Below are 23092 nucleotides of genomic sequence, written 5' to 3'. Positions count from 1 at the left end.
AAGACTAAAGAGAAGATAAACCACAGCCCAAAATTATATGGAAGTATACAAAATGCTACAGGTAAAAAACATTAATATAAGACAGCTCCACAGCTCTGAAGCTCCATTTCAGGGAGCAGCAGATGCCAGACCTTTCCTATAACATCAGCTACTGTCTGCCAGCAAAGACATTGGATGTCTTAAGTATGACAAGATGATTTCGAAGTCTGAAGTACACTTAAATAAGTATGTGAGTGTTTGGCTCAGTGACTTGATAATGCTAGATATCATTTGTGTGTGATTTACAATCAATTCTGGCTTTATACTTTGAAGTTTTATACAGCAATCTTCAGAGTCTTTCAGCACATGCAAAAAGATGCCCCAAAAAAGTGACCCTGAGAGAGACATATGGTTACATCTGTTGCTACTGCTCATGTCCCAGCTGAATACTGAGAATAAATTTAGGTTGGTTTTATAAGAACTGCAGTAACATTCCTAGACACAAGTGGAGGCGTAAATAAAATTTGGTGACCTTGGGTGTAAATCTCTTCTGAGGTAATTCTGAAGTCATTGGTAAGATATATATGTGTACTGGGAAACACTCTGAATCTTCTATGACAGAGAGGCAAAACTGATCCTAAGAGTCCTTACAATCTGTTTGGGCAGGTCAGACAAAACTTTTAAGGTCAGCACAGAGAGTACTATAATGTAGAGATGCATGTAGATCATTAGCCAGTCACATACAGTAAAAAAGTATACAGTATTTCAGTTTATATGTAGATGTATATATATATATATATATATATATATATATATATATATATTTAATGAAATATTTACCTATATGGACATGCTGGTATTGGTGATGTAGCACATTGCACTGTCTGTCCATTAGAACATTTGCTATTTCACTACCCACCATTCAGATTTCAGCCATCAGCAAATCTGTTAATGATTTCCATATCTCTGGCCAAACAGATGCATAAAAATCTGAAAACTTACCGAAAATTGGTCCAGAGCAACAAAAAGATTACTTGTTGTAGGCAAGAAAACAGATTCAACATGCAAATCCACAGAACCATGAAGCAGAAAAAAATTAAGTTACATAAATATGATGAAGGATAGAAAAGACAAATAATGAGTATTGTAAGTAGGCCACCCTTAAGCACAATAATGGTCTGTGCTGTTAAACTCATAACCTAAGGGCCACACCTAATTTTCATGTGCATTGAGATTTATGTCAGGAAGGTAAGCTCTAATTGCTGCTACACTGCCCCAGGCTTGATAACTTCTTTTATTGTAAAAAGAGGAGGAGGAGGCATGTCACAATGGATCTTTATTTATATTTAAGCAACTCCCAACAGAAGACCTTACTGGTATAACAAAATGGAATATAAATTATGTATGTGTTTATGTGTAGCAAACATAACACAATTCACCTGTTCAGAATCTGGTGAAAAAGTAAAAAGGAGAAATTGCTTTGGTGTTAAATGAAATCTGTAATATATATACAGACCGTCTTTCCAATGTAATTACTGAGATATGAAACATTGACTTTGTATGTGCACATGCATTCTTTGATTACAGTAAAGCACTTTTAGGACTCATGTCTGTGTTACTTGTGCTGAACTACACCCAGTGAATCTCCATTTGGCTTGCCACTTCAGCCATTGGGAAAGAGAGCTGAAACAGACAAAAAGAATTAACTAAGGGACTGACTGTATGAAAGACTACAAAGAAGATGTGCAGACCTCTGGTGTTAGCTTGAAGCAGAGTTGTTTCAGTTCTGTACCTATAGGGCTTCTCACAGCACTCCGTGGTGCCCTACAGCCAGTAGCATCCACTGAGAACCTTTAAAGTCACAATAGACTTGTCAGTGTCTCGCATTCCCATTCTCACAGTGTTGAGGAAAGGAAGTTGAATGGATAACACTGATATTCTTTGTAGCTATTGCCTCTACTCTCGGGATGTTTTACTGATTAATGCTCAATTCAAATAATATTTGAGTTGAACGTAAATATTGGAATTGATATATATATCTCAAGTTTGAATTGATATATATATATCAAGTTAGGTACCAAATTGTTTTGGTACCTAAGGAAGAGTAGCTCATACTGTGTCTGCGTGAGAATTTTCAAATTACAGAATTTAAACTAACTAGTTTTTTAATATTATTATTACAATCATTATTTTTACATAAATAGTATGATACCCAATTCTAGAGAATAGAATACCCAATACTAGAGAATTAGTAATAAATCCTTCTGAAACAATGAAGTTTATTCTTTCAAGTGGATTTTCATGATGCTGCTAATAACTGTATTGCAAATTAGTGATGTTTCTTGTATTATAGACACACATACTATGCTATTAGGTATTGTTTTACACAAAAATATGAGATGGAATTACAGGTTTCCAATAGCTCTAAAGTCATGATAACTGAAGACATCAATGAAAAAGATAAAAGCATAAAGATATTCTGCAAGACAGGGAAATCCCTTTGGAAAACTCTACTGAATAGAATACAAAGCTTTTCAAAGAAAAAGTGTTTATGAGAGATAGTAAGAATAGCGAAAAATTCTGTCCTTCTGAGCTAAGAGATGTCAGCAGTTACTTTCAAGGGAAAAAATAGGACAAAACAGAAGAGAGAAGTGATGTGTTACCACCCAAAGCAAAGGATTGTATGCATTAGATCTCCAAATGTCACTCATTTTCAGACTGTAAGTATAGAAATTAATTGCAACATACATTTATCTCTAGTATTCAAACTTTAAACAAAATTTCTTGCTTTGCTAGCAAAGTATGTGAAATAAAATGAAGAAGTTCTAAGATATCCAGCTGTAAAAGCAGACGAGAGTTATCTGCAGTAAGCCAGGAAGGCACTTTATGAAGAGAGTTTTTCTTCTTAAAGAAGACAATGACACTGAAAATTACAGTTCCCTTTACTTTTGTTTATTCTTTTCTTCTTCCTGTTTTAGCATAAGAGCTGCAATTATTTTCAGCATGTTGCTTTTTCTTACTGGAGAAAGCACAAAAAACTGAAGGAAGAACACTTCTCCCTGCAGGCAATACCAAAACCTAAAGTAACGCTGTTGTATTCTTGGCCCAATTGAAGCTCAAGGAGACCAGTAATGGATTGCTGTTTCTGTAAGATTGTGCAATTTCCCATTCAAAGGTTTATAAAACACAGTGGATAAAGGGCAGCTTCAAATTTCCTGGTGCTTGCCAGGCTCATCCAGTTGTGTTCTTCCAGCTCTGCTTTGAAAAAAATAACAAAGACCAGAGCTTCTCTCAGTCTATTTTCCTGAAATAGTGCTGGGAAGAGCCCCTTTACATTCCTGCAACCCTAGCAGCTCTCTAACATGCATCTCAGCTCTGCCTTCAGGTGAGATCAAGCTTTCCTCCTTTAGGAGGCTAAGCAGAGTTAAAACACTACTGAGTCATTAGTGAGCAAAGGTGACATTACAGCAATCATCTCAGACAGTAAATCACTGTGCACACTGCGCCACAACGATGCTAATTAAACATGAAGCACTCAGTCCAGCCCATATTTCAGCTGAAGAATTGCCACTGAGGACAATATTACACCAGCAATGAACTTGACCTAATGTCCTTGGAAAGATCACTTCAGAGTGACTTTTCTGAAAAGAAAAATGGCATAGCTACAACGGCGAGACACAGAGGAAGGAAGAGGGCAGTAGTTCAAACCTTTTCATATGGAAAAAAATCACTGATTATATCCTGGAGATTCCTGCCTCTTTTAAAATTTAAATTAACCACAAAGCTCATCCCTTGCTTCTCATATTGGCACTTGGTTGCTTTAAAAATATTCCATAGCTAGGCAGATTAGAAAAAGAAAAGTCTTTTCCCTCAACCAATCTCACAAAAATCTGTTTTGTTGAAGCAGAGGGAATAATATGGCCTTCCATATAACCTTTGCAATAGAATTTAAAGTTTGATTTGCCAGTGAGTTCTCAAAAATTCCACAAATTTCTCAGAAAGTATCTATTTTGTGATAAAATGTAAAAGAGGAGGACAGAGGCAAAATCATTGTTATCAGTGCCAGCTGTGTGAAGATGCTTCATAAGGGTCATGAAGACAATCAGGGGGCTGGAACACCTCTCCTGTGAGGAAAGGATGAGAGTGTTGGGTTGTTCAGCCTGGAGAAGAGGAGGCTCTGGGGAGACCTTACTGCAGCCTTAAAGAGGGCTTATATACAGGTGGAGACAAACTTTTCAGCGGGGCCTGTTGCATCAGGTCTAAGGGTAAAGGTTTTAAACTGAAGAAGGGTCAGTTTAGGTCAGATACAAGGAAGAAGTTTTTTAAAGCGATGGTGGTAAAACGCTGGAATGGATTACCCAGGTAGATGGTAGATGTTCCATTCCCCGAAACAGTCCAGGGGCTCTGAGCAATCTAATCTCACTGAAGATGTTCTTGCTCAGTGCGGGAGGGTTGAACTGGATTTTTTCCTATGCTACATAAAAGTAGAATAGTCACTCAGGTTGAGTGTCCGAGAGAACTTTTCCTCTCTGCATTTTTTTTCTAATTTTTTTTAAATTTTTCAGGGAGGATTGTGGCAGGGTGAGAAGAGAAAAGCAGTTTAAAGAATGCTGGTTTAAACAGAGACTCACGACAGCTCTGAATGTGATAAACCACACCAGTGTCCACTAGACAAGGAACCATGGTTGGATGGGTTTTGGGGGAGGCAGGCAGCATCTACAAATTCTTTTCTATTTTTATAGGTTGAATAAATTTCTAGTATGGAAAGGAAAAGGGACAATTTCAGTTTTTAAAAAATTAGAATGAATTTAAAAAAATTAAATATTTGGAAAATATAAAAATGTTGAAGGCATGATGTCAAGAGACTGATGAAAATGCTTATGGAAACAATGAACATTTTCCTACCTCACATTCTACTTCCCAAAACAAATTAACTGAAAATTCAGACCCAACATCTCACTCCACTCCTTTGGTTTTTAAAAAGCCAAAATAAGATGTCCTATCCTCTGTTCTAGCAATATTTTTTCTGGTACTCTTGCATTCTCTTGACTCTATTGCAAACAAATCTGATGATCCAGTTTTCTGTCATTTTTTCCCCCCAAATTTCTGTTACCTGCACCTTCTGTTATGCACGTGTCCTACAGTTTGCAAGCTCCCTTGTTCTGTTAGTGTCCAATCTCTTGACTTACTGTTATTCAGATTTTTGATTCTTTAGAACACTTGAGGAGATGCATTGGATTTGCTACACCAAAGCCTGCTATCAAGTGGGTATTTTTGATTAATTTATGGCCAAGCTGCATAAAGATATTGCTGGAACTTTGCTAACAAAATCTGCTGCTTCACTAAGCATTTTTAAAACAGCCAATCATCAAGGTAGCTGAGCACGCAAACACATTTATACTTTAAAACATTTATCTAAAACGAAGTACATGCAAATACCTTTTATACTTACTTCACAGCTGAGTGTGAAAAAGCTTCAAAGCAAAGTAAAATAGGTCAAAAAAGGCTACAACTGAAGAAAAAGAGACTGTATTTTGAGTGGAAAGCCTTTTCTCTGTTGACTGAATGCATATGTTTTAAGTACAGCTGTAGCTAGCTCAGAAATGCATTTGCAAGTGTGCAGCATACGGAATGTGGGGCTGATGATAGACAGATTAGCACACTGTCAGGATTGAAGATGAGAGATATTCTTTCACAGAGTGACAGAAGAAGGATTAACATACAGGAGGGAGCTAATGTCTCCTAATGAGCATAAAAGATTTGGAAAAACCCTTGAGCTGTGTGACTCATTGAAATACCAGTTTACTAACAGGAAGAAAAGTAGAAAAGGAACTGAAAATGCTTTTGGTGTTTCATTTTCTAATCAAGAAAATAAATAGATTTATTTTAGAGAAAGAATAAAGAATGTTCAGTTTCATGTGATCATTTTCTGTTTAGATTTGGTTTTATATTGTTTACAAAATGGAAAGACATTAGGGAAAAAAACAGTGGGAACAGAAAAAAATAATTTTAAAAAATGTTTAGCTCTTTCAATCTGGAGGTAAAAAGGAGATGAAGAGCACAAAATATCATCAAAATTAAATTGAAAAAGATTTCTGTGATACTCAACAGCTTTTTGTTAAGATTTTTTATTTTATGGCAAACTAAGCTGAACCTTAAAATTTAGAATGCTCAGAAGACAGAGAAAATACTCTGCAAAGCAAATCCTGTGTCAGTTCTTTTATCAAAACTTCACTGTGATCAATGGAAAGCTAACTGAGAGTTTGAGAGGCTTTAGCTTGCAATCCTGATAGCAGCTTCATAGGAAATGTAGTAAGAGACTACCTGAGATGTGCCAAAAGGCATGATGGGGGATAGCAGATATTTTCTTATTATTATCTCTTGTTTTCTTTAACTGCCAATGATGGAGTAAGAACATTCATTTAGAATAGGTTCTGAGATCCCTCTCTTCCACAGCTAAATGAGATTTAAAATGCCTGCAATCAACACTTTCTCATTATCTTTTGAATTTTACATTTATAAAGATCATTCTGAAGTAAAAAAAGCAAAAGAGATTTTATTTTTACTTTCTAGGGGTATGCAATGTGTGAGGCCATGTATCTTAAGCCGGTGTGATGCTATAGCAGCAGCTCCTGGCTGAACTATCCCAGTGTTAAAAAGAGAAGTCACTCCTTTTGTGAAATTTACTGTTACATTTGCCCAGTCTTGTAATGCCCACCCTCTCACAGAACTGAGTTTTCTTTCTCCAAAGTTAGGCTGATTTTAGCTGAGGTTCTCCCCTGTCAGCTGATTCACTTGGTCATTTCAATGAGGGAAGAAAAGCCTAGGCAAAAATATTAAGAGGAATACCTGTGTGAGAAAGCAACAGTCTGCTATCTATGCTTAGCACACGCTAGGGTGTCATGCCAATATGTATTTCAACAAGCAGCAAGTGTTCCTTACTAGGATATCATGAAAATGTGCGGAGTTCTGCAGCTACTTTGGCTGTATTATATCTCATACCTGTCCATCCCAGTGGCACATAATCTTGAAATGAAAAAGTTCTACAATAAGTATTTGAGGTTGAGCAATTTTTGTGCAAAATAGGCTGGAAGAGCATAACCATGTTTTCATTATTATTGAGAGGGTGCTATTTAGATTGTATACTTTTCAGTGCAAAGGCAACTGTATTTTGCCTGCATGCTGCCATCAGCAACACCTCCATTTCAGATAGTCAACATCAGCAATTCACAGGTGTGCAAGTAAGCTGGCAAAATAAACTTCGATCATTGTCAAGTCCTAGTGCTATAGGAGTTTATGTTGCATAGTGAAGATTTCATGGCAGAAAGTGTCATTTCAACTGCTAATACTCATTTTGGTTTTAAAATTGTATTTTCTCTTCAGAAGTTCTGTTTCATTGTACTAGTTTCCCCTTTCTTACATACTGTTCTCTATTACTTTTGCTGGCACAAGATCCTATACAGCACTGAATCTTTCTATTCAGTGCCATACTACTTTTTTTCCTTTTTTTGCTTCATCAGTCCATCCCTCTAAGTAACATATTCCAGCCTCTAAAAGTATCCAGTTAAATCTCAAAGCAAAGCTTAGGCAATACAAAGTGCATGGAGAGGTTCCCTGTAGCCCTTTGGAATGCCTGCCATATGTTTTCAATTAAGAAGAAATTTCAGGCAGATATCTTCTTAATGCATCTCCCTTTGTTCATAGGCTGAATAGATGTTACTTGAGGCCCTGTTTGGTTTGTTTATTTTTTCTGTTTAGTTATCATGCAAAGGGTGCTTCCAGTTATCAGCAAAATGTAACAATGGAGTGTGTGCAAAAAGAAAGGGATAATGTCATTATCAGGTTGCAGGTTCCCAGTTGGCACCATCAGACATAGTAGGCTCTGCCCCTCATCAGAATATGTGCCACAGAAAAAACATGAAGTTATAAAGGCTGCTGATTTGGAAACAGGAGCAATGTGAAACTAGTTTTAAAAGCTCTGCTTTGTATAGAAGCATTACCAAAGAAGCATTTCTCTTAAAATGGAAGATTTCAAAATTTGGTAACATTTAATAAGTTCTTCACAAGTTCTTCTTAAAACCACTATGAAAAAATACCTCTCTATACATATAAAATAATTTTTTTTAAAAAGTGTGAGAAAAGCAATAAAATCCCTTTCTTTTCCCAGAAGGAATAAAAAAAGAAGCATTGTTTGTTTCCGACCAAGAATATGTTCTTACTTACATATCTAATCAACTAGATAATGGAACTAATTTTCTGATAGCCAGTCATGCAATTCTGATAAACCTAAATAATTAACTAAAAACATGCATAGAATGTCTTTGATTTCAGTGTTCCAACTTAGATCTTCTGATTTGGGGAAGAATCTAGTTTCCAGGTTCAGATGGAAGCTAGACATTCTCTAGTAAAAGAAACAACCATGATGTTCTCCAATAAAAGAAACAACCATTTTCTCGTGCAGAATAAGGAACATATTGCAGAGAGTTGCAGGCAAAGAAATGTCCCAGTTTTTACTTATTATGTAGCCCTTCACCCCATGAAGTGCAACTTACTGTTATTTCAGCCTTCTGTTTAATTATCCTTGCTGTAACTCATGAAATAAAGAGGAGTAACAATGTCACTTGAGGTCAGATATTTTGATTATTACTTGCAAACTGTGTCACATTCAGTGGACAGAATATTGGAAAAATTGAAGATAAGAATGCAAATCTGTTTAAATTTGATGCAGAGGAGATACATCCAGTACAAAAATTATTTTGCATTTCCTACCGAACAGAAAAGAAAAACATTAACAGCTGAAATTGGGTTATCCCTGAACTTTTTCCCCCTACAGAAAGGTTACTCTATTTTCATTATTTTCTGTGTAATTTGTTCAAATTGTGTATTTGTCAGCATTCTGTGTTCAATTAGTTGGTCTTTTCTGTGTGGTTTCCGTTAATGAAATTACATATTTATTCAATGAAAATGATCCTACTTGCAAATGGCTTATTTAATTTGAAGGTTTAGTTTCAATTTCAGTTTTATTATTTTTTCTTATTCTCACTTGATTTATATCGTTGATAGATTGTTGTGAAACGTATTTTTGATGCACTTTTCTTAACTGAAGCAAACTTTTTTTTTGTTTTTCTACTTCACTTTTGTGCACCATGTGAGTTTTTCACTGTCATTGATATTGGAAATATGAAAAAAATTATGTTCCATATTGTATGTACCGTTTTGTGAATTTGTATTTCTCATATCAATAATTATTGAATATGTATTTAATTTAGTGCATTAAATAGTCTTGAACTCAGAACTGGAATCTATTCCAAGATGTTTCCAAGAGGTGTCTGGCTTAGAATCAATTTCTCTATTTCCAGTGAGCTAAAACCTCAAACCTATTGCCTTCAGTTATTGATCATGTGCATAGGGGAGCAGAGCAGAACACTTTCAGTTTTCCCACTCAGATGAGTAGTGCTCATCAACATTTCAGAGACCTGTTCCAGGAACTCTTTTTGGATATAGGCCAACATAATTTACATGCCATTAAAATCAACAAGGTGATGTCAGAGGAGCAAACATTGTCCTTTAGAAGATCTAGCATCAGATCCCTAGCAATTACAGTGTTTACCCAAATGGGAAAAAAATTCACTAAAGATATTTTTTTCCTCTACAAATATGAGTCACAAATGTACAGAATATTTGTCATGGCTATTTGTGAGATGAAGTTTTCTTCCTTACTACTTGTTCCAAGCTCACAGCTGTCCCTAACAGAACTGATTCCTGAAGCATTAAAGATAGAGCTGGAAATCCAGCACTGCAGTTTCCTCACCCTCGGAGACGTGGCTGAGTCTAGCAATATATGTAAATAGCTTTCCATATGTAGAGCCATATGTAAACTTCTCTGCAGAAAAGGATAATAAAAATATTGGTGAGTGGGGAACCTTTAAACTTACTAAAGTATTCAATTTGTAGGTATGCAGAAAGTACATATATTTTTAACCATAACTTGATTTTTTATTGATGTAACTCTGTGCAGCATTCAGAAAAACCTGAAGTAGAATTAAATCTAAAATAAAGAATTTATTTTATTTCAGTCAAAATGATAGCTGTGTAGTGTAACCAAGCTGCAGACTTTAGTTGGATGTTTTTGTGAATTATGAAATATTCATCACTTCTTCAAAGGTTGTACATGGCTTAGAAAATATTATTAAATAAATTATACATCCTCTTCCTAACTGCATATTTGATACCTCTTTACCATATGCATTTCCGCCTAGCATTGTCATTATTATTGTTCATTTCATTTTAGCTGAGACTGCATGATTTTCTATTGTAGAGGTGAGAGTAAGAATTTTATAACCACTCGCTTTTATACCAATGTAAGTCATTGCTGCATACAAATCATGTTTCTGTTTTCTACTCCATGTGTCCCTTCTTAGAACACTGGTAAATGGAAAGAAAATAAAGTGGTTTGCAGAAAATATATTTCACAAATTAAAAAGAAAAATGCAATGTTTATTTCTATTAATGAATAATGTGGCAGGGGTGGGGGGAGTTAAAAACAAAACAAAACTAAACAATTGAACAATTATATTGGGTTCGCATGGCCAGGTTGTGGTAGTGGGGGGGATAGAGGGATGGCTTCTGTGAGAAACTGCCAGAAGATTCCACCATGTCCAGCCAAGGCAATGCCAGCTGGCTCCAGAAAAGACCCACTGCTGGCCAAGGCTGAGCCCATCAGATATAGTGGTAATCCTCTGTGATAACATACTCAAGGAGAAAGAAAAAGAAGAAGTTATTGTGCAGTTGTAATTGCATACAGAGAAGAGGGAATATGTGAGAGGAGTACCTCTGCACACACCAAGGTCAGTGCAGAAGGAGGGGAGGAGGAAGGGGCAGGAGGTGCTCCAGGTGCCAGAGCTCAGCTTCCCCTGCAGGCTGTGGTGCAGACCATGGTGAAGCAGCAGTGCCCCTGCAGCCCTCAGAGATCCATGGGGATGCAGAGATCCACCTGCAGCCCCTGGAGGAGACCCACGCTGGAGCAGATGGATGCCTGAGAGGAGGCTGAGAACCCATGGGGAACCTGTGCTGGGGCAGGCTCCTGGTAGGGATCTGTAGACCCATGGAGAGAGGAGTCCCCACTGGAGAGGGTTTCCTGGTAGGACTTGTGACCCCATGGGAACCCACACTGGAGCAGCCTATGCTCAAAGGACTCCGTGGAAGAGTGACCCACGCCACAGCAGTTTGTGGAGAACTATAGCCCATGGGATCCACTCACCCTGCAATTCATGGAGAACTACTTCCCATGGAAGGGACCCCACCCTGGAGCAGGGGAAGGACTCCTCGCCTCGAGCAGTATCAGGAACAATGTGTGATGCAATGACCATAACCCCCATTCTCTGTCTCACTGTGCCACTGGGGGAAGGAGGTAGAGCTGGGCAGGAGGAAGGGGTGGGGTGAAGCTGTTTTTAATGGCATATTTCATTTCTCATTATTCTGCTCTGGTTTTGTTAGCAATAAACTCAATATTCCCACTCTTAGCAAACTCTTTGCAGAAAATTGATGCTACTTTTTAATTTTTTTTTTCACCATTCTATGCATTTGTTCTCTTTGGAACTGAATTATATGAGGAATCAGGAACATCAGTGTAGAGGTTTGCCCATAATTCAGTTATGTTATAATAGCTGTTCATGATATTAGCCTGGATTATATCATTAGTATAAGTGTGCACATTAAAATATTTTATGAAATATAAAACAAAAACATTCAATCTTTTTATTAATCCACCATTTATATATTTGATTTTTTTTTTGCTTGCTTGCAATGATTTAGACATAAGTATTATTATTTTCGTTCCTACCAGGTAGTTGAGGACACAAAATGTAGCACAACAAATCTAGAACCTCAGTTTCTTGCAGTCCTGAGGAGTGAGTAATTTGAATAAAAGGAATAATTTAAAGAATATTCTTTATTTCATAGATTTTGTGCTCAGAAATTTTGAAAGTCAGGTCTCTTCAGCAATCAAGCCCCACTGCAGTGGAGTTCTTAAAGCGTGTGAGTGCTTGCTGTTTAGCATATGAAAGAAACAGGCAATATGCTAGTGAAGTTACTGATATAGTTACAGAAAAAAATACAGAGAAGAAATTCTAGAACAGATTTAAAGTTTTCATGTACAAACTGGCAGTTCATGGGAGAGGCCAGTCATGCTCAGAGGTAAACCAAGATCTGGAGGATAACCATGGTCAAGAGAGATGGTCCTTCTGTGAGCAGGCAAAGGTATAAAAAAACACTTGCTCAAAAGAAAAAAAAAAGGAATATATCTTTATGGGAGAGTGTAAGGGAAGGAAAAAATCTTGAAACAACCATCAACCAAATGTTCACCAAAATATGAACACATTCCACATTGTTAGTGACCCACTGATAGAGTCATGGATAGTCTTGCAAATTTGCTGTTGTAAAAACAAATCAAAGTTTTGTCTTTTAAATCTGTGTTAGCTGATGTGGCTGTCTCACAGGTAAACCTTTTTTTTTCTCTGTATTAATATAGAGAAACATTCTATTAAGTTCAGAATTTCAGTTTAATGTGAAAAATCATACTATTGTCTGAGAATGAAGTAGAAGTATAAAATCCTGTAGAATGTATTAGTGAAGGAAATGGGAAAAATGAATGTCTTTCTTTTAATGTTCTTTTCTCTTGACTTAATTTATTTCACTTTATGAAATGATATTTTTAGCTGCAGATTAATTTCATTTGCAGACATATTTAATAGGTAACTGAGTGCCAAAATTAATTTCAATTTTTACACTGACTTGAAATTCAGTTCCTTTATTTCTGATGTGTGAGTATGAGTTGAAAGGTGCTGGATAACAGAGGACATTTAATTTTCCTACAAAATATGAATCCTTCGATACTGAGCACTTCAAACTTCAGGATCTGGAAGGTATCCCAAATTGCCTGAATGGTGCATTTCAGGTATTATATTGTAGCAAGGAGGGAAGAACAGACAGCAGAGTAGTGAAAAAAAAAAAAAGATTAAAGCATCTCATGGAAATTGCTGAGGGTTGTGAATGTAAATCCTGGCTTGAAGCCAGATCACTGACCAAGAAAAGGAAGAAGCCACAAAAAAGGCAGAGTCCATCCATAAACCGTTCTGACGTGAAACGAAAAAAAATGTAATTTAGATATAAAATAAAATACTATAATACAAATTCCTTGACCAGGATTCCATACAGGGAGTTTTGTGCTATGGAACAACAGCTCCTTTATTCAAATCACATCCCCTGAGATGTGTAGCACCTTCTAACCCATACTTATCCCTGCAGATGTGCTGCCTCAAAGTAGTAGCCACTGACAGTGGTCATCTCCCCTCCATCCTGCTGCATTCCTGCATTCTCTTTAGGTATTCTTCTTGAAACACAAAGCTCCAACCACATGTCTAACCACACTTTCACTTTCGGATAGCTGAATTCTGCTCTCTGTGCATGGTGCTCTGCAAGACACAGGTTCTCCTTTGTTGGACACTGTTCTCTGCTTGTCCCATTCAGCTGTCTCCCAGATACCCCTGGAGATGTTCTGGGAATCTGAGAACTACAATTCCCTGGGTGCTGTCTTATGAGTGAGGGTAAGATGTTCACCCAGGAGACTGAACATGCATCAGATTGGAGTAGGCCATGTCTCTAGGGAGACACATGAAAGGGAAAACTGCAAAACAACACAACCCTTCTCCTTTCTGCTGTGCCTCAACAAGAAAGACCAGCTCCCAAAACACCCTGAAAGACCAGCTGTAGGTTTGAATCTTGCCTATAGCACTGTGCAACCTATGTGCTTGACCGTGTCATCTTGGAGCGAGAGCTTGATCCCCAAGCATGTCTCTGGCTCATGGAAATGTTAACTGAGCCAACAACTCTTGTAAGTTATCACATTTATTCTGTGAAGTCACTTTTAACACACATTATAGACTTAGCATCTGACAAGAACAACATAATTAGTTTATCTCTCTCCCCCCAACATTTCAATGATCCTAACTCACCACCGCAGACTTTACAGAAGTCTTCTTCACTAATTACAGGTGGAAAATATGCTGGAAAGAGTGTCTTGGATCCTTAGTAAAGAACTTTATGCTGAGTTTCACTCAAGGATGTTATTTATTCTTTCCTCTGCTCCCTGTCTTTGAATCCCTTTCTCTCTGTGAATCGACTCTGAGTACATTATTCACTGATGGGACCTGTGAAAAGAAATACTATTATGAAATTTAAATCAATTAACTCTATCTATAAAAGCCTCTCTGCTAATGTCAGAGAGTCATCTTCTCTCAAGTCAATCACATCTCTGGTAGATGAGAGGGGAAAGAACATTCACAAATACACACAAAAGAATGTTTGTAAATTCATCTCTATTGAGCAAGTCATGCAAACCACTCAGTGGCTGAACTGGTAATGGAATTTCCTTTAAATTCTTTGTCTGGACTTCTTTTCCCACAGTGCTGACATCCATATTCTCCTTAGAATTTGTTAGATATGTATTGTGAAATTATTCCGTTCCATTCCAGACTGACATCACTGAAGATGTAAGCAGAACATTCACAGACTTGTGACATTAAATCAGGACTACAGTTACAGGAGTGCAGAGAACATCATCACATCATAACTCTTTAATAAGACACAAATGTATTTTGGAGTTTTTTCAGATAAATGTTGCAATTTTATTGCTCATTTAACATTGGAAGAATCAATGAAAAGATGCCTACTAGAGGTTATAAAGTTAATAGAAGTGCCTTTATAAGCTGAAGTCTTTATAAGCTGATATTGGAGTGAATGTGTTTTATCTCTTTATCCTACATAAGTTGTGAGGAAGATGGTCTCAGCAAGTTTTGAAAGCATTTCTTTATTTTTCTTTTAGTTCTCTTTCAATTTGTTTGCACTTTTTGTTTCCTCTTTTTCTATTTTCTTCTGCCCTTCTCATAATTTTCTTTTTAGTTATTTCTAAAATGTCATGAGTCACCTTCTAAAATTAATTGCCTCCCACTGTTTCCCTGCTTTCCCGCTCTACATTTACAAGATTTATATTTCCACTTTCTCCCTTTGTTTTGTCCTGTGGAACAAATAGGTTATTTGTTATGGCACTTTTTCTCCTTTTTCTTCAAGGCTTGAGGAACTTCAGCTAAATTTGTGTTATGATACTGTAGAGCTGTGTTGGCTCAATGTGTGTTATGACTTTCTGAAGGGCAGTGCACACTGAATGTGCCTCCTGTCGTTGCTTACAAAGCAAAACAGCAGTGCAAAGAAACTGGATTTTACAAGACCGAAGAAAACCTGTTTGATAGAATTCAGGAGCCAGATTTTTTTTTTTTCCTGAAAGTTTCAGAATCATTATAGGTTCACTTTAAATTAAATGCACATTATTATCTGTGAAGACTCCTTCTGAAATTTTTTTCTGAATATTCAGGGGCTGAATTCTTCCTAAAACTCTGTCCATTAGCACCACAAATGAAGCTTCATTTTCTCCACTACACTTCCCTCAAAGTCCATACATCTGCAAGTCTTTAGGAAGTGATTTATTTGCACTAAACAGTGTGGTTGTAAAAGCAAGCCTCACATTAAACAATTCATATTAAAAAAAATAGTGCAACAATGGTCAGGTGACTGTATTTAGAGATGCAATATAGCAAGGTGGAAAGGTGATGTTCAAAGAGTAGAACTGTAAAATGTACCTCCAGTCCATTTTTATTTTTCTTTAAAACTGCTATAATGCTACTTTTATACACACTTATTGCCTGATTTTATATCTGTATTTGTGGTACTTATTTTTGAAACTCTTGTATAGATGGTTCCAGGTGCAGCTGAGAAATCTAAAACTACACAGAATCTACTTTTCCATTTCAGTGAAGGCTATAATGTCTGAGCCTATACAAAATCTCTGCACATCTGAGATCTGAACATTTTTTGGTTTGGACTATGTTGAGAAATTGCAAGTTTGTACAGAGAATTTGTTATGTCTCAGTTCAGCTCTGTCTGTTTCAAAACAGTAAGTGGACACACCACTCTCCTGTGGAGGCAGTCCTCACTGTTATCATGCTACAAAGAGCTCCTTATCTGCTGCTGAGGGTGGGTATGGAATGTTCTATGGCTGCAGCATCCCATGGTGGGGTGTGCATGGGAGGCTTGGTGTGCACATCCTGCAGGGCAGCATCTGCCAGTCTACATCTCCTGGCTTCATTCATCCGCAGACAACTCCAAATGGATTTCTCCGTAATGTTTGGTCTGCTGCTAATGGATGTACTCTGCTTAGTAATTTGCATATAAACAGAACATCAGCTTTCTGTAAAAATTGGACTGACCCTATTACTGTTACATGAAGCGCATTTACCAAAACATTGTTTCTTGATATTTTGCAGAATGGTAAATATAGTCATAATTACTGATCACAAAATCTAATTTTCTGCTTGAATTAAGCTACTGCACAACATATTTTTTTTTAATTCACAAGACAGTAATTTATTATTTGGAAAATTAATGTCTCATATTTTTCAACATTCTTTTGCAGCAAAAGCCTAATTTAAATTTATTGATTATTCTGCCCAAAGAAAATTTCAGGATGGATTTTCACATCCTGCTTTCCTGAATGGCCTGATACATGGTGTGATGAGGTCACATTTTTGGAGGAATCTTCTTTGAAGACCTCTATCTAATAAACCAATACAGTGCTCTTAGCCTGCAAACTGCAAATCTTTGAAAACATAAAACTTTACCTGCTAAAAACCATACAACCACACTTAGGGGAAGAATTGATAATGTGTTAAATACTTTATTAAGAATAATATTTCCTTTTATTTATTCACTAATGACCTAATAAACAGAGACCTACAATATGCTCAATCAGATATATATAGAACAATTTGTATATGTGTAGTTATTTATACTTTCCTGTTTTGTCTTGTTACAGTCTATCCAGTATATAATGCCTTTCATATACAGAAAACATAACTAAAAATTACCTTTTTCAAAATACTCTCTTGAATTAGTTGTTTACCCAGGGAAACAAGGATGCCTCATTGACTGATATATTACAAAATACCAATGAGATTTAGTTTTAATAATAAGGATGAGAACTCAGAGACTGCCAAAGAATAGGCATCCTTGGAACAGAAAAAAAGTATTTCTTAACCTCTAAGACTGCCTGAAACTAATTATCAAAGACAACATAATATTCATCTTAAGATCATGATTCTCAAGTTAGGAATGTAATTTAAATGTATATTTCAATACTGAACCAAATGCCAGAGTTACTGAAAGACATGAGGTTCTCTATCAATTAAATCAACAGCTGGATTCTGTTGTAAATTAGCCAAGTAAGATGCCAAGATAAGAATGAAAATTTTGCTGGATTGTTTATCAGTCAGTTTGTAGAAAATCTCTCTGCATGGTGTACCATTTTTAACAGATGTGCTTTATGATTCTAGATAAGCTGTGGAAGTCCCAAATTACAGGTTAATGTGCAAGAGTCCATAACTCCTAAAACAAGAAGATTCTTAATAGAAAAAATTACATTAAAGTGTTGAGTTCTACTTTTAATTAGAAATGTATCTAAGTCTGCAGTGCAACTCAATGAAATGGAAAAATCACTTGCTGACATAAAGGTCAACAAAACCAAACAATCCATGCTCATGTAGTAGAGAACTTTATTTCCATAATATTGGAAGACTGACTGTCTTCAAGGATGTAATCCAAATTTAAAGAATTAGTGTAATATGTTATGGTATCAGGGAATGAGAGCCTGTAATAGAAAAGCATGTAAAGGGCAAAAAATAGATTTGTAGAGGTTAATCCACAACAAGAACAAACATGCCCTTGGACAAAGTATCTTAGCTGTCATTATAATAATAAGAGGGGATATTGTAAATTACAGCCAAGATTTCAGACAAGGTCCATTACTGAGAATAAATCCTCAAAAACTCCATAAAGTAGAAAAGAAATAATGGATTTCTGAAGTAATAAAAACATTCAATATCTGATGACATGGCTTTTCAGAGCATGCATTACAAAAGTATATGTATTTAGAAACTGAACTGGGTAGTATCAGTATTAAAAAACCCTTTTAAACAAAATTTTAAAATCTTTTCAAGAACATTTGATCAAAACATCAATTCCTAAGCCTGCATCATTATTAAAAAATTTCACATTTCATAGTTACTTAAATAAATATTGGAACATTTCTTCTTGGAAATTTAAATTTGCTATTTTTAACTGGCATTGCAGAGTTTGAAAGACATGTAGGTTTGTCACATATTATACATGCACATCTATGAATTATTAGAGTAATCAGCAGTGAATTGGAAATACATAGTTTGGAGGCTCCCATAACACTGTAGAAAGTGCTGGAGTGCTGTCCCTTGTCGGAAACAAATATGGCAATAAATAATGAGCATAGCATCAGTCCTTGTATTTTGATATGTACTTGATAATTATTTGGAGCCTAAAACTGACAGATAAATATTTATCAGTTATTTAAGGAACAGAGAAGACCATTATGTTCTATTCAGTTTGACATTCTGTGTAATGAAGGTCACACATCTTCACTCTGAGAAAATACATATTGGAGATATGAATACTACAGAATACAGATTTACTACATTGTGACAGACAGATTATTTTGGAAGGACAAAAGTGTTAAAGAGTATTATATCAGCATGTGATATATATTGGAAATACATAGAAGTTTTAAAGTTATGAATGCACTTTTGCACTGCCATGGTCATCATTGATGGTAATTAATGCAAATATTTTAAGCCAGAAGAATTCTTGTGATAGTTTTGACCCTGGGAAAAGAGAACTACTTATACCTACAGGCATGATCTACCAAGGATGTAGGGATGTAAAGGATACCAAGAGGCAATTGTAATCTCAGGTCACAGAATGAATTCACACTGTTCCGGCCCTGACATGAAGAGAGGACATAAGGAAACAGACTCACTAAACTCAATCTGCATTAAAGATCTGGTTGGGATGATGAAATAAACTATACCTATTTTATGCTATCAGGCTTAATGAGACAAAAGAAATCTGCAGGAGTAGAACTGTATTAAAGTTCACAAACCTGCTGGGCATAATCACAGTGAGTTACAAATGGATTAAAGATCAAATGAGTGTTCTGAAACGGAAAGGAAAGGAACATAATGCCACACTTGAAAAAGATTACCAAGAACTTGACATTCAGTATTTGTTCTGAGAAGATCAGCAGTATCATTAATCTAATAGTTATGGCACAAATACTTTTGGCATTGTGTAAAAACACAAATCTGCATCAGTTAATGAGAAAATTGTTGGAAGGTTTTTTGGGCACTACAGAAATATTTTTCCCATAATGTGTTTCCATTTGAGTGTACTTCTATAAAATTATAATAATTAGGGTCAGATATTTTGGTACCAAATTGAAATTAAATTGCCTTAATGTAATTTGCAAAGTCAGATTCTGGGTATTAGTTTTTACCAACTGCCAGGCAGAATTAGCACTTTCTGACAAATGAAAAAAAATACCATACTCAGAGTTCTCTGAAACTAACCATGGAGAAACCACAGAGTTTGCTGCATCAATGAACAGAATACATTTATAGGCCATTTTATTTTTTTTTCATTTACCTCCCTACCCCACATCATTTTGAATGAAGCAAGAAAATGAACACTCCTTGCAGGAGAACTGAGTTCATAACTGTCACAAAACACTGGAAGTCAGCATGATAATGAGCCAATTTGTGTGGAAATGAACTCATTAATGCTAATGTTTTGCTGACTCCCAACTGATTCACAAACTCCTTAACAAAAATCAAAACAGAAGAAGGAGGGGAGGTTCATGAATTTTGGAACTGTTATGTGAAGAAATAAATGTATCTCTTCCTTATTCATATTCCAATTTCAGTGATCTGCTCTGTGCTCTAATCATCCCATCCCAGAATACAGTCTGGAAAATATCAGTTTGTATAGAAGATATTATAGCTGAATTCTAGAAATACCCACTAGGTAGAAAAGAAAGTATTGATTACTTCTATTTTTTAATTCCTTTCTAACAAAACACTTTTTTACTTTCAAATGAATAGGCTTTCCAACCTGAAGAAAACAGATGTTTTTATATGAGAAATCTCAAAAACAATTCTGCAAGATATTGATTCTCATACAACACTTCAGATATATACACAAATCTGTCCTTCCTGCAAATGATGCATTTACAAAGGTAATTTCCAGGTAGAGTATTCCAGTATAACCAGTAATTTCTGCATCCAACCCATGTATTTCAAATTCAACATACTTTTTTTCCCCTTAAAATAAACCCACAAAAAAGCACAGAACAGCTGAGGTACAAAGGTAAAACATGAAGTTTTGTTATCTCAGAGGAGCATTGAGAGTTTTATCACTACAGCTGCAAAATATTAGAAAGCTTCTACTGCAAAGCATATTCAAAGAGCTGGAGGTCACAAGGTATGTGCAGTTCAGATAAGCATCTCAACTCTTAGCTCAGAAAGATTGGACTGTAAATCTTGCTTGAGTGCTTGAATAAAGGACTACAGAAGTGCATCACATGAAGTTACAACTATTTTATGAAGATTAGAATAAATTTTTAAGACTTATGAAGATAAATTTGCATTGAGTTTATTTTTAAATTGATATTTATTAGATTAGGCTAAGATGATGCAGGGTTCAATTAACATTTAGTAATTTATAATTATTTTATCTACTCTAATTCATACTTAAAGGCTCTAATTAATTAAAATTTTAGAAAATCATTCTTCTTGATTATGCCAATTACTTCAGTCAAAACTGCATTACCATTTATTTTTATAGGGCCATAGTCAGTACAATTAATTGTATTTCTTTGCTACTGAGCTACATATCTAGCAAGGAAGAGAGCCAAATTATTTAGCAAATATACTTCTTTTCTTTCCTTACCAATATTCAACATTTATAATCATTTTTTAAATGTGACAGCTAAACAGTGATGCTATGTTTCACAGAATCTATTCAAATTAATAATTTTTTAGGGTTTTGGTTGGTTGGTTGGTGGTTTTGTTTTTTCTTACATCAAAATACCTTGAGAGGATCAAACTTCTTTGAGTTAATATCTGAAGTGAGACATGTAGCATCATGATCACCTCCTAGATGGAAACCCAGTATTACCGAACAATTCTTTATCTCTTTGCTAAGGTACAATGTCACAATTTATTTTCCTTTTCCATTCACCTTAGAAATTACAAATATTTTTTTGTGGTTCCTTAAGGGCAGTTTTTAATGATTGGTATAACAGCCATTGGTACTGCACTGTTGTACTGCTGAAAAGTCATGCCAGAAAACATTCTGACTCTGCAGCATAGCTCTGAGATACAGAGTTAGTTTTAAGCAAGTAGTATCATGAAATAGATAAAGGAACACATCCAGAGGTCCATAAAGGCTGTTATTTTAATGATCAAAATGAGATCATTTTATTCCAGTGGAAGCATCTCTGTACTATTATATTTTATTTACATACCTGAGAGATATTTGAGTCATACTTTCTTTCACTCTAGAAGAGTAATCTAATGGCAACTGTACTTGCACCAATCAACCTGACACATTGAGGACACAACCTGCTCTGAAGATCACTTTTTTCCAGTGACAACAGTCCCAAAACCATACAGGTTATAAATCACATTATTTTACTTACAACTTGAAGTTAGTCCCTGCCACTAGACTTCCAAAGACTTTTTCCTGAAAACCTGGGTTTGCCCACCATTTGCAGCATGTGACAAAAGAACAGCAGAAGGGAAACGTTGTCAAAAGTCACTAGAGTACTGCAGACAGATTAGGGAGCATGGCTTGCAACCTGTTTTCTGCCCACTTCCTTTTTTAAGGAGAGGGAATTTTTGGACACTGTAACCTGAAATGTGGTGATTTTGACAGCAAAACATTTCCTGGAGCAGAGAGTTGCAAAGGGTCACCTGCATGCAAAAGTGCTTTACTCAGGGGCAAATACTATCAAGAAATACTTTTTCCCCAAAGTGCTCTCATTGTAATTCCATCTGTCAATACCAGATGAAAATGTGACCACACACTTTATTCACTCAGTAACAGTCAGGTAATGATCAGTGGCTTTACATTATTCTTTCCAGTTTGATTTGTATGCTGTGTGACATTCAGCTTTTGCAGCACAGAATGGGTGGAAAAATAAAGAAATAAAAAAAAAAAAGCTAAATTACATTTCTGGGAGCTTCTAAATTCTATTGCATTTCAATGAAGATTCACCTGAACATAGAGCAGCTGATCTACAGAAGCATATTTTTCACAGCTGGAGCACATTAAAATACAAAATGTCATTTCAATGATCAGTTTCTTCCCTGTGCAGAGAAATATGTTCCAGATAAGCTTCAAAAACACATACTTTAGCACTAGAGCAGATACAGCATTTTATGCAGATGGATAAAAGAACTATAATAATCTTGTTAGGAGAAGTTATATCATAGATGGAATTTCTTTGAGTATTTAGGCCTTTATTTATAATCTTCATAAATCACCTGAGCAGACAATCCTACTTTGAAAAGCTTAAACTTGCTGACAAACCAAAACTGCAAACACTGAAAAAAGTAGAATCAAGAGTTAAGTAAGCAGTTCCCAGTGTAGACAGAGAAAAAAATTGTATTATTATGTGCACCAGATGACTAATATGTTAAAATACTATTGAGATATCTGAAAATCACTGATTGCTTAAAAAGAGAAAATAGGTGGGCACAGCATGAGCTCTGTCTATCAACATTCCCCCCATGAAGGGGCTGGGGTGGGCAATGTCCTGGAAAGGAACACAACCAGGCCAGCTGACCCAAATTAACTAAAGCAATATTCCTTACTATACAATATCAGCTCAGATGGAAAAGTTAAGGGAGGGAGGTGGAAGGGAAGGCATTTGTTATTTTACAATATTTGCCTTCTGGAGCAACTGCTATGCCTGCAGAAGCCCTGCTTCCCAGGAAGTGTCTGAGCATCACTTGCTGATGGAAAGTAGAGATTAAATTTGCTTATCCACGTGTGAGCTTTATTTTTTTTTTTCTTCTTTTTTTTTTTTTTTCTTTAGTTAACTGTCTTATCTCAACATACTAGTTATTTTCCATCTTAT

This window comes from Melozone crissalis, unplaced genomic scaffold (genome assembly GCF_028551555.1).
Source record: "Melozone crissalis strain CALT ecotype California unplaced genomic scaffold, PUWL_Pcris_2 ptg000042l_1, whole genome shotgun sequence".
In the NCBI taxonomy this organism is placed as follows: Eukaryota; Metazoa; Chordata; class Aves; order Passeriformes; family Passerellidae; genus Melozone; species Melozone crissalis.
Note: the sequence above shows the minus strand (reverse complement) of the source record.